The 10,175-nt window shown below is 44.1% G+C and overlaps 1 non-coding gene across 1 annotated transcript; it reads right to left on the bottom strand.

The window, feature by feature from the left end:
- Positions 1-5,562: 5,562 nt before the first annotated feature.
- Positions 5,563-5,635, bottom strand: TRNAK-CUU (transfer RNA lysine (anticodon CUU)). Its single transcript has one exon. It is a non-coding gene; the product is annotated as a tRNA-Lys (tRNA).
- Positions 5,636-10,175: the final 4,540 nt, after the last annotated feature.

Here is a 10,175-nt window from a genome sequence, read left to right as displayed (position 1 = left end):
TATGCTCATTGCTGCACAGAAAAATTATGTCCTTGATGCACCGCTAGGTGAAAGGCCTGCTGCAGGAGCAGATGCTGATGTTATGAACGTCTGGCAAGCTCGATCTGATGACTACTCGATAGTTCAGCGTGCCATGCTTTACGGCTTAGAATCGGGACTTCAAAGACGTTTTGAACGTCATGGACCATATGAGATGTTCCAGGAATTGAAGTTAATATTTCAAGAAAATGCCCGAGTTGAGAGATGTGAAGTCTCCAACAAGTTCTATAGCTGCAAGATGGAGGAGAATAGCTCTGTCAGTGAACACATACTCAAAATGTCTAGGTATCATAATCAGTTGACTCAGCTGGGAGTTAATCTTCCAGATGATAGTGTTATTGACAGAGTTCTCCAATCAATGCCACCAAGCTACAAGGGCTTCATAATGAACTATAATATGCAAGGGATGGATAAGACAATTCCCGAGCTCTTTGCTATGCTGAAAGCTGCGGATGTAGAAATCAAGAAGGAGCATCAAGTGTTGATGGTTAACAAGACCACTAGTTTTGAGAAAAAGGGCAAAGGCAAGAAGGGGAACTTCAAGAAGAATGGCAAGCAAGTTGCCACTCCCGGGAAGAAGCCCAAGTCTGGACCTAAGCCTGAAACTGAGTGCTTCTACTGTATAGGGACTGGTCACCGGAACCGGAACTGCCCCAAGTATTTGGCGGATAAGAAGGATGGCAATGTGAACAAAGGTATATTTTATATACATGTTATTGATGTGTACCTTACTAATGCTCGTAGTAGCGCCTGGGTATTTGATATTGGTTCGGTTGCTCATATTTGTAACTCGAAATAGGGGCTACGGATTAAACGAAGATTGGCTAAGGACGAGGTGACGCTGCGCGTCGGAAATGGTTCCAAGATTGATGTGATCGCCGTCGGCACGCTACCTCTATATCTACCTTCTGGATTTGTTTTAGACCTGAATAATTATTATTTGGTGCCAGCATTGAGTATGAACATTATATCTGGATCTTGTTTAATGCGAGATGGTTATTCATTTAAATCAGAGAATAATGGTTGTTCTATTTATATGAGTAATATCTTTTTTGGTCATGCACTCTTGAAGAGTGGTCTCTTTTTGTTGAATCTCGATCGTGGTGATACACATATTCATAATATTGATGCCAAAAGATGCAAAGTTGATAATGATAGTGCAACATATTTGTGGCACTGCCGTTTAGGTCATATTGGTGTAAAGTGCATGAAGAAACTCTATGCAGATGGACTTTTGGAATCACTTGATTATGAATCATTTGATTCTTGCGAACCATGCCACATGGGCAAGATGACTAAGATTCCGTTCTCCGGAACAATGGAGCGAGCCACTGACTTATTGAAAATAATACATACCGATGTATGCGGTCTGATGAGTGTTGAGGCTCGCGACGGGTATCGTTATTTTCTGACCTTCACAGATGATTTGAGCAAATATGGGTATATTGATACGTCTCCGTCGTATATATAATTTTTGATTGTTCCATGCCAATATTATACAACTTCCATACACTTTTGGCAACTTTTTATACTATTTTTGGGACTAACATATTGATCCAGTGCCTAGTGCCAGTTCCTTTTTGTTGCATATTTTTTGTTTCGCAGAAAATCCATATCAAACGGAGTCCAAACGGGATAAAAACTGACGGAGATTTTTTTGGAATATATGCGATTTTTGGGAGAAGAATCAACGCGAGACGATGCTCGAGGAGCCCACAAGGCAGGGGGCGCGCCCCTGACCCTCGTGGACACCCCGTAAGGCGGTTGGTGCCCTTCTTTTGCCGCAAGAAAGCCAATGTCCGGATAGAAATCGTGTTCAAATTTCAGCCCAATCAGAGTTACGGATTTCCGGGAATATAAGAAACGGTGAAAGGGCAGAATCGGGAACGCAGAAACAAAGAGAGATAGAGAGACAGATCCAATCTCAGAGGGGCTCTCGCCCCTCCGCCGCCATGGAGGCCATGGACCAGAGGGGAAACCCTTCTCCCATCTAGGGAGAAGGTCAAGGAAGAAGAAGAAGAAGAAGAAGGGGGGCCCTCTACCCCTCTCTCCCGGTGGCGCCGGAACGCCGCCGGGGCCATCATCGTCACCGCAATCTACACCAACACCTCCGTCATCTTCACCAACATCTCCATCACCTTCCCCCATCTATCTACAGCCGTCCACTCTCCCACAACCCGCTGTACCCTCTACTTGAACATGGTGATTTATGCTTCATATTATTATCCAATGATGTGTTGCCATCCTATGATGTCTGAGTAGATTTTCGTTGTCCTATCGGTAATTGGTGAATTGCTATGATTGATTTAATTTGCTTGTGGTTATGTTGCTGTCCTTTGGTGCCCATCACATGAGCGCGCGCGTGGATCACACCATAGGGTTAGTTGTATGTTGATAGGACTACGTATTGGAGGGCAAGAGTGACAGAAGCTTCAACCTAGCATAGAAATTGATGCATACGGGATTGAAGGGCGACCAATATATCTTAATGCTATGGTTGGGTTTTACCTTAATGAACGTTAGTAGTCGAGGATGCTTGCTAATAGTTCCAATCATAAGTGCGTGGAATTCCAAGTCAGGATGACATGCTAGCAGTGGCCTCTCCCACATAAAACTTGCTATCGGTCTAGTAAAGTAGTCAATTGCTTAGGGACAATTTCGCAACTCCTACCACCACTTTTCCACACTCGCTATACTAAATTTATTGCTTCTTTACCTAAACAGCCCCTACTTTTTATTTACGCGCTCTTTATTATCTTGCAAACCTATCCAAAAATACCTACAAAGTACTTCTAGTTTCATACTTGTTCTAGGTAAAGCGAATGTTAAGCGTGCGTAGAGTTGTATCGGTGGTCAATAGAACTTGAGGGAATATTTGTTCTACCTTTAGCTCCTCGTTGGGTTCGACACTCTTACTTATCGAAAGAGGTTACAATTGATCCCCTATACTTGTGGGTTACCAAGACCTTTTTCTGGCGGCATTGCCGGGGAGCAATAGCGTGGGGTGAATATTCTCGTGTGTGCTTGTTTTCTTTATCACTAAGTAGTTTTTATTTTGTGCTCTTGTTTTCTATCTTTAGTTATGGGTAGGAAACGCAAAATACCAAAAAAATACTTGTACCTACTACACCAATGGTTGAAGAACCACTCAAAATCTATCACACTCCTGAAGCTTTTTACTTGGATCATCTTCGATCCCTATGTGCTCGGGCTGAAACCCCAACTAGCTTAGTTGAGGGCAAATCTTTAGATGAGCATGCTTGTTATGTGCGACACCGCATATCTGAAAAAGGGAAACTTTTACTGGATCAAATTCATCATTTGTAGTGCTATGCTTGGAATTTATGCGAAATATATTATTGTACTTGTTGTTCTAAAGACCCTAAGAAGCACCTCTTACCAATGTGGGTTTAGTGATAATGGAATCGTATCTTCGTATACTAACGGTGTTTATAATTACTACGATGTTCAACAAATTGAAGAATTTGTTGCTTTTAGGGGTACTTGTGAAATTGCTTCTTTTATTGAAGATTGTGATACTACTCTCTACAAATCTAAAAATTTGGCCATACTTAAATATTGCTATGATAATTATGCTTCTAATCCTTATATTAAACCATATATTGAGGACTCCTCCGCTGTCCAAGAAGAGACTAATATTTTGCAGGAGTCTATGGAAGAAGGAATTGTTGAAACAGTGGGCTCATTGGATGAAAAAGATGATGAGGAGAGCGAAGAACAAAAGGAGGAACAGCGGATTAGCTACTCGTGCCCACCTTCTAATGAGAGTAACTCTTCAACTCATAGATTGTTTAATTTCCCTTCGTGCTTACCGAAGGAAGATTGCTTTGATGATTGTTATGACCCCGTTGATTCTTTTGAAATATCCCTTTTTGATGATGCTTGTGGCCAAGATGCCAATATGAATTATGCTTATGGAGATGAACTTGCTATAGTTCCTTATGTTAAACATGAAATTGTTGCTATTGCACCCACGCATGATAGTCCTATTGTCTTTTTGAATTCTCCCGACTACACTATATCGGAGAAGTTTGCCCTTATTAAGGATTATATTGATGGGTTGCGTTTTACTACTACACATGATGATTTTGATAGATATAATATGCATGTGCTTGCTGCTCCTACTTGCAATTATTATGAGAGAGGAACTACATCTCCGCCTCTCCATGTTTCCAATATGATATGCATTGGCCTTTACTTGATGTGCATGAATTGTTCTTTTATGACATGCCGATGCATAGGAAGAGAGATAGACTTCGTTGTTGCATGATATATGTTACTTTGTGCTCACTACTAAATCACAAATCATTGTTAATTAAATTGGCTTTGATATACCTTGGGATCCGGGTGGATCCATTACTTGAGCACTATATGCCTAGTTTAATGGCTTTAAAGAAAGTGCTGCCAGGGAGACAACCGGAAGTTTTAGAGAGTCATTTATTTCTGTTGTGTGCTTTTATATAGTTTAAAAACAAAAAAAATAAAGAGGGGAACCCAAAACTTTTTCAAAAAGGAAAGTGAAAGTGAGAAAGACAAGCATTGTTGAAGTGGGGGAGCTCCTTGAACTTTGTTCATGCTCACGGAAACTTTGTGAATCTTAATTACAGAAACTTTTCAACAAAAATAATTATCCCCTTGTACAATTCCATTGTATTCTAAAAATAATGTGCCAAGGTTTGCCTTTAGGATGTTTAGATTGCTTGTTGGTTTGTGCGGTAAAAGACAGAAACTTTGGCTGTAGTGCGCGATTTTACATTTTTTACTAGAACGTCAAACGGTTCTGAAACTTTTTGCACTGTCTTTCTATACAAATTGTTTATTTTTCCTAATTATTTAAGAATTTTTGGAGTACCAGAAGTATGGTGAATGTTCAGATTACTACAGACTGTCCTGTTTAAGACAGATTCTGTTTTTGATGCATAGTTTGCTTGTTTTGATGAAACTGTTAATTTCTATCAGTGTATTAAGCCATATGTTGGGGATATTACTGCTGGGCGTAAACCGGCCAGGAGAGGCCGGGTTATCCCCATAATGAGTTATTATATTTAAAGCCCATGAAGACAAAGACGGTGGCGCTTTATGAAGGCCCAGGGCCCAAAGGCGGATTAAGGCCTGTAGACATAAACCGACATTGATATGTAAACTTGTGATGTAAGATAGAAAGAGTAGAGACCGAGCTAGACACGTTTATGAGCCGGCCTCGGGATTCTGTAAACCGACGGGCGTCAACCTATGTATATAAAGGGACGACCCGGCGGCGGTTTAGGGACAAGAAACAACAACTCGAGAGCCAGGCATAGCGAATTCGCTCCCTGGTCATCGAAACCCTAGCAATTCCACAACAACTGGATTAGGCCTTTACCTTCACCGCAAGGGGCCGAACCAGTATAAACTCTCTGCATCCTTTGTTCGCTTTAACCCCTTTAAGCTAACCCGTCGCGATGGCTCCAAGACTAAGTCCTTTCACTAGGACATCTGCCGTGACAAAACCATGACAGTTGGCGCCCACCGTGGGGCTTGAACCCACGACCACAAAGTTAAGAGCCTTGCGCTCTACCAACTGAGCTAGACGGGCTTTCTAGTGTCTAACAGGGGCATTGAAGCTAATCCGGAGAAAATCAAGGCTATTACTTCCTTGGCTAAACCGAAGTGTATCAATGATGTTCAACGCCTGGCAGGCCGAATTGCAGCCTTAAGCCGGTTTATCAGTCGCCTTGGGGAGAAGGCCATCCCTTTGTATCAGATGCTGAAAAAGATAGATAACTTCGTCTGGAGTGACGCTGCCAACGATGCGTTTGAGGACTTAAAGCGGCAGCTAGCCGAGCCACCTATCCTTACTGCTCCTATTGATAAAGAGCCTTTGTTGTTATATGTGGCTGCTAATGCCCAGGCTATTAGCGTGGCTATTGTGGTGGAGCGCAAGGAGGCCGGAAAGGAGTATCCGGTTCAACGGCCGGTCTATTATGTCAGTGAGGTGCTCATTGAGTCTAAGCAAAGGTACCCGCATTGGCAGAAGCTGGTGTATGGAGTTTTTATGGCGAGCCGGAAGCTTAAGCAATATTTCCAGGGTCATCCAATCACTGTGGTCAGCTCTGCTCCTTTGGGGGATATAATCCAGAACAGGGAAGCGACTGGCCGGATTGCCAAGTGGGCTATTGAGCTTGGGCCTCACGAGTTAAAGTATATGCCCCGAACGGCGATCAAATCTCAGGCACCTGTGGATTTCATCAATGACTGGACAGAGTTACAAGCGCCAGAAGAGATGCCGGATCATACTTGTTGGACTATTCATTTTGATGGGTCCAGGCAATTGGAGGGCTCGGGGGCTGGAGTCATATTAACTTCCCCACGAGGTGATAAGTTTTGTTATGTTCTCCTTTAATGTTCCCTTGCACTAATAATGCAGCTGAATATGAGGCTTTACTCCACGGTCTTTGGATGGCTAAGGAGATGAATTTAAGCCGGGTTAAGTGCTTCGGTGACTCGGACCTGGTGGCTCAACAAGTGTCTGGTACTTGGGATTCCGAGGACCCACTCATGGCAGCATATCGTCGAGATGTGGACATTATTGCAGGTCACTTCAAAGGTTATCAGCTCGATCATGTGGACCGGTGGAAGAACGAAGCGGCGGACGCTTTAAGCCGTTTGGGTTCCCAACGTAAACCGGTTCCACCCAATGTCTTCCTAGATGTACTGCATAATCCGTCAGTCAAGCTCCCTACAGAGGAGAATTTGGCTGTCCCTGATCCGGAGGCTCAGTTGGTGGCGACTCTTCATGTTATCCCGGATTGGACGGTCCCATATTTGGCGTATATGAACCGGGGCGAGTTACCAGAGGATGAAACTTCGGCCAGGCAGATAATCCGGCGATCCAAGTCCATGACTATCATCAATGGAGAGTTACATCATTGCAGTGTGACAGGGGTGTTTCAGCGTTGTTTATCTCCTGAAGAAGGCCGTGAAATTTTGCGTGAGATCCATGAAGGAGATTGTGGTCACCACGCCGGTTCAAAGTCTCTAGTAGCCAAGGCTTTTCGTCACGGTTTCTATTGGCTAACGGCTCATGCTGATGCTGAGGACTTGGTCAAAAGGTGTGATGGATGTCAAAAAATTCTCACGACGCGCTCACATACCGGCTCAAGAGTTGAGGATGATTCCAATCACTTGGCCGTTTGCAACTTGGGGGCTGGATATGGTTGGGCCCTTTAAGAGATCCAAGGACAAGAAGACCCACCTTTTGGTGGCGGTTGATAAGTTCACTAAGTGGGTGGAGGCAGAGCCAGTCAGTAAGTGTGATGCAGCTACGGTGGTTCAATTCCTCAAGAAGTTGATTTTCCCGTTTGGCTTTCCACACAGCATTATAACTGATAATGGTACCAATCTGTCCAAAGGTGCTATGAAGGAGTTCTGTCAACATGAGCACATCCGGCTTGACGTATCATCAATGGCTCAACCCCAGTCTAATGGTCAAGCGGAGCGAGCCAATCAAGAGATCTTGAGAGGCATCAAACCCCGGGTTGTGGTTCCTTTGCAACGGACGCCGGGTTGTTGGGTGGAAGAATTACCTTCTGTGTTGTGGAGCAGCAATACCACGCCCAACAGATCCACGGGTTACACGCCTTTTTTAATGGTCTATGGAGCGGAGGCGGTTCTCCCTAGTGACATCCGTCATGACTCGCCTCGTGTGGCGGCGTATGTCGAAGCTGACAATGAGAAAGCACGACAGGAAGCACTTGACCTGTTAGATGAGGAGCGTGACATTGCAGCAGCCCGTTCGGTGATTTATCAGCAAGATCTGCGTCGTTATCACAGCCACCGGGTTAGAACCAGAACTTTTCAAGAAGGCGATCTGGTGCTCCGACTCATCCAGGATCAGACTGATATGCACAAGTTATCCCCGCCTTGGGAAGGACCCTTTGTGGTCAGCAAGAATCTGCATAACGGGTCATACTACCTTATAGATGTTCGAGAGCACAAAGACTCACGTAAATCGGAGGAGGAGACCCACCGGCCGTGGAATATCGCTCATCTTCGGCCTTACTATACTTGAGCCACAGGCTCTGCTCGTGTACATGGTTATGACAATGTATATATTATGATCAATATAATAAACCGAAGCCTCAGCTAAAGCGGGGTATCTGTTGTTTTTTCTTACATCATGTGTGGTTACATGGGGGCTTCTGTTTATAAAGCGGCGTCCGGTTTACCCCTTGATTCAGCTTATAAATCCATATATAAAAATCACTTGGGGGCTTGGTCATATTCGAACCAAGGCTACACCTCTTGATCGGCGCAAGGCCACCAGAAAAAAATCACTTGGGGGCTTGGTCGTATTCGAACTATAGCTACACCTCTTGATCGGCTCAAGGCCAAAAGAAAATTACTTAGGGGCCAAAGAGAGTGTTGCAAAAGCACAACTCAAACATATGCACCCACTGAGCACAGTCAAAATATTGCTTGGGGATTCTTTGCTTCGCAATGAACAAAGAATCTACACTTGTAATAGGCTATCAAGCCACGGCTTGGAAGCCTGGTGTATGCACCTAAAACCCCGGGTTAGCCTACCTTTTTAAGTAAGCCACTCCATCCAGGTAAACCTGGTATGACCCACCGAACTTTTGACAAGTCAATCTCATAGACCCTGAACTTGTCAAAGTTAAAACGACGATTGGTTAAAGATTGAGGTCCATCTTAAAAGGCTTTGTAAAATGGTTCAACTCAGCGGCCTGGCAGCCCATGAAAAGCCTCGAATTTGGGGCCTGGCAGCCCGTGAAAAGCCCCGACTACAAGTTTTCATATGCTTTTATTTGCCAAGTTTTTTTCTCCTTTGATGAGATTTATGATGTTTTTGATAAACCGGCGTTTATTAACCCGGTTCGGCTTTCAGCTACAAAGTTGTCATTACATGATCAATTATAATCCAGAGTTTATTAACCCGATCTGGTTTCGACTATAAGTCGCCAGTATTGAATATGCATAATCCGGTGTTTATCATAACCCGGTACAGTTTTATTATAAACCGGCACAATATGGAAGGAGTTATCAGCACTCATGATTTGGCTTATCGCCCTTACTACAAAAGTTGGTCAACCAATGATGTGATTCAATATCACAGGTATCATTTACTTTCATATTTGACTATATTTTTACAGCCTTGGTTATAAACCCTGGCTAGGTGTTTGGGCATCATGACTCGTCCGATGATAAACCGCCAGGACACTTTCAACTTCTTGTATGCAGGAGCAGCTACGGATTCTGAACGTCATATATCTTAAGCATGGCGGATTAACAAGTATCAGGCAAAATAAATATGCACGAAGGCATAACAGACCAAGTGTTTCAACTAGCCTATTACAAGGCGTTTCAGTGCCCAAAAGAATAATTGTTTTTCGGCAAGTATTTTGGTTCGCAGAAGGCTAATCCGGCCTCCGGATCATGATTCGTCACCAGGTTGACTTGACGGCTGTGGATCATCTTGCACCAGTTCATCCTCCTCATCTCTACCCAGCGGCTGGAAGTCAATAGTTGCCCAGTCGATCCCAGTTAGGGCTTGGAACACAGCTTCGTCGCTTATAAGGGTGGACGGTTCAATATCAGGGGCATAGGTGTGCTTACGGATTGGCGGGATAAGATTTTGAACCTCAGGAGTTGGTGTAGGAACCCGTTTGTTGTTGACGTCATAACTCGCCTGATAATGTGAAAGATCAGCTTCTTCAGCCAATTGGCAAGCCAGCGGACGTACTTCCTGGTTTATGGCTCGGAGATCATCATTGCCAAATTCTGATCCGTCTTCTTTCAAACTTGGATAGCCTTTGCCCACATCCACAGGATCAAGATCAGGCACCCATGCTTTTGCCCGGGTTAGTGCGGTCAGAGCGCCAGCCCTTGCAGCAGATCGCTTTAGCTCTTCTACCCGGGTAGGCAGCATTGACAACCTTTCTAAGGTTTCCTTGATTAAAGTTGGGGGCGGCTTGTTGTGAGAAGCAGTGCAGATGATCTGTTGCGCGCCGGTATATAGTTGCTCTATAAGAGTATAGGCAGGTTTCAACTTCTTCTGCATGTCAGAACCCAAATGGGTAATGCAAGTCCCAGCGTCAGTACAAACATCAGTAAAC

This window comes from Aegilops tauschii, chromosome 1 (assembly GCF_002575655.3).
Source record: "Aegilops tauschii subsp. strangulata cultivar AL8/78 chromosome 1, Aet v6.0, whole genome shotgun sequence".
In the NCBI taxonomy this organism is placed as follows: Eukaryota; Viridiplantae; Streptophyta; class Magnoliopsida; order Poales; family Poaceae; genus Aegilops; species Aegilops tauschii.
Note: the sequence above shows the minus strand (reverse complement) of the source record. Positions and strands in the feature narration are given on the sequence as shown.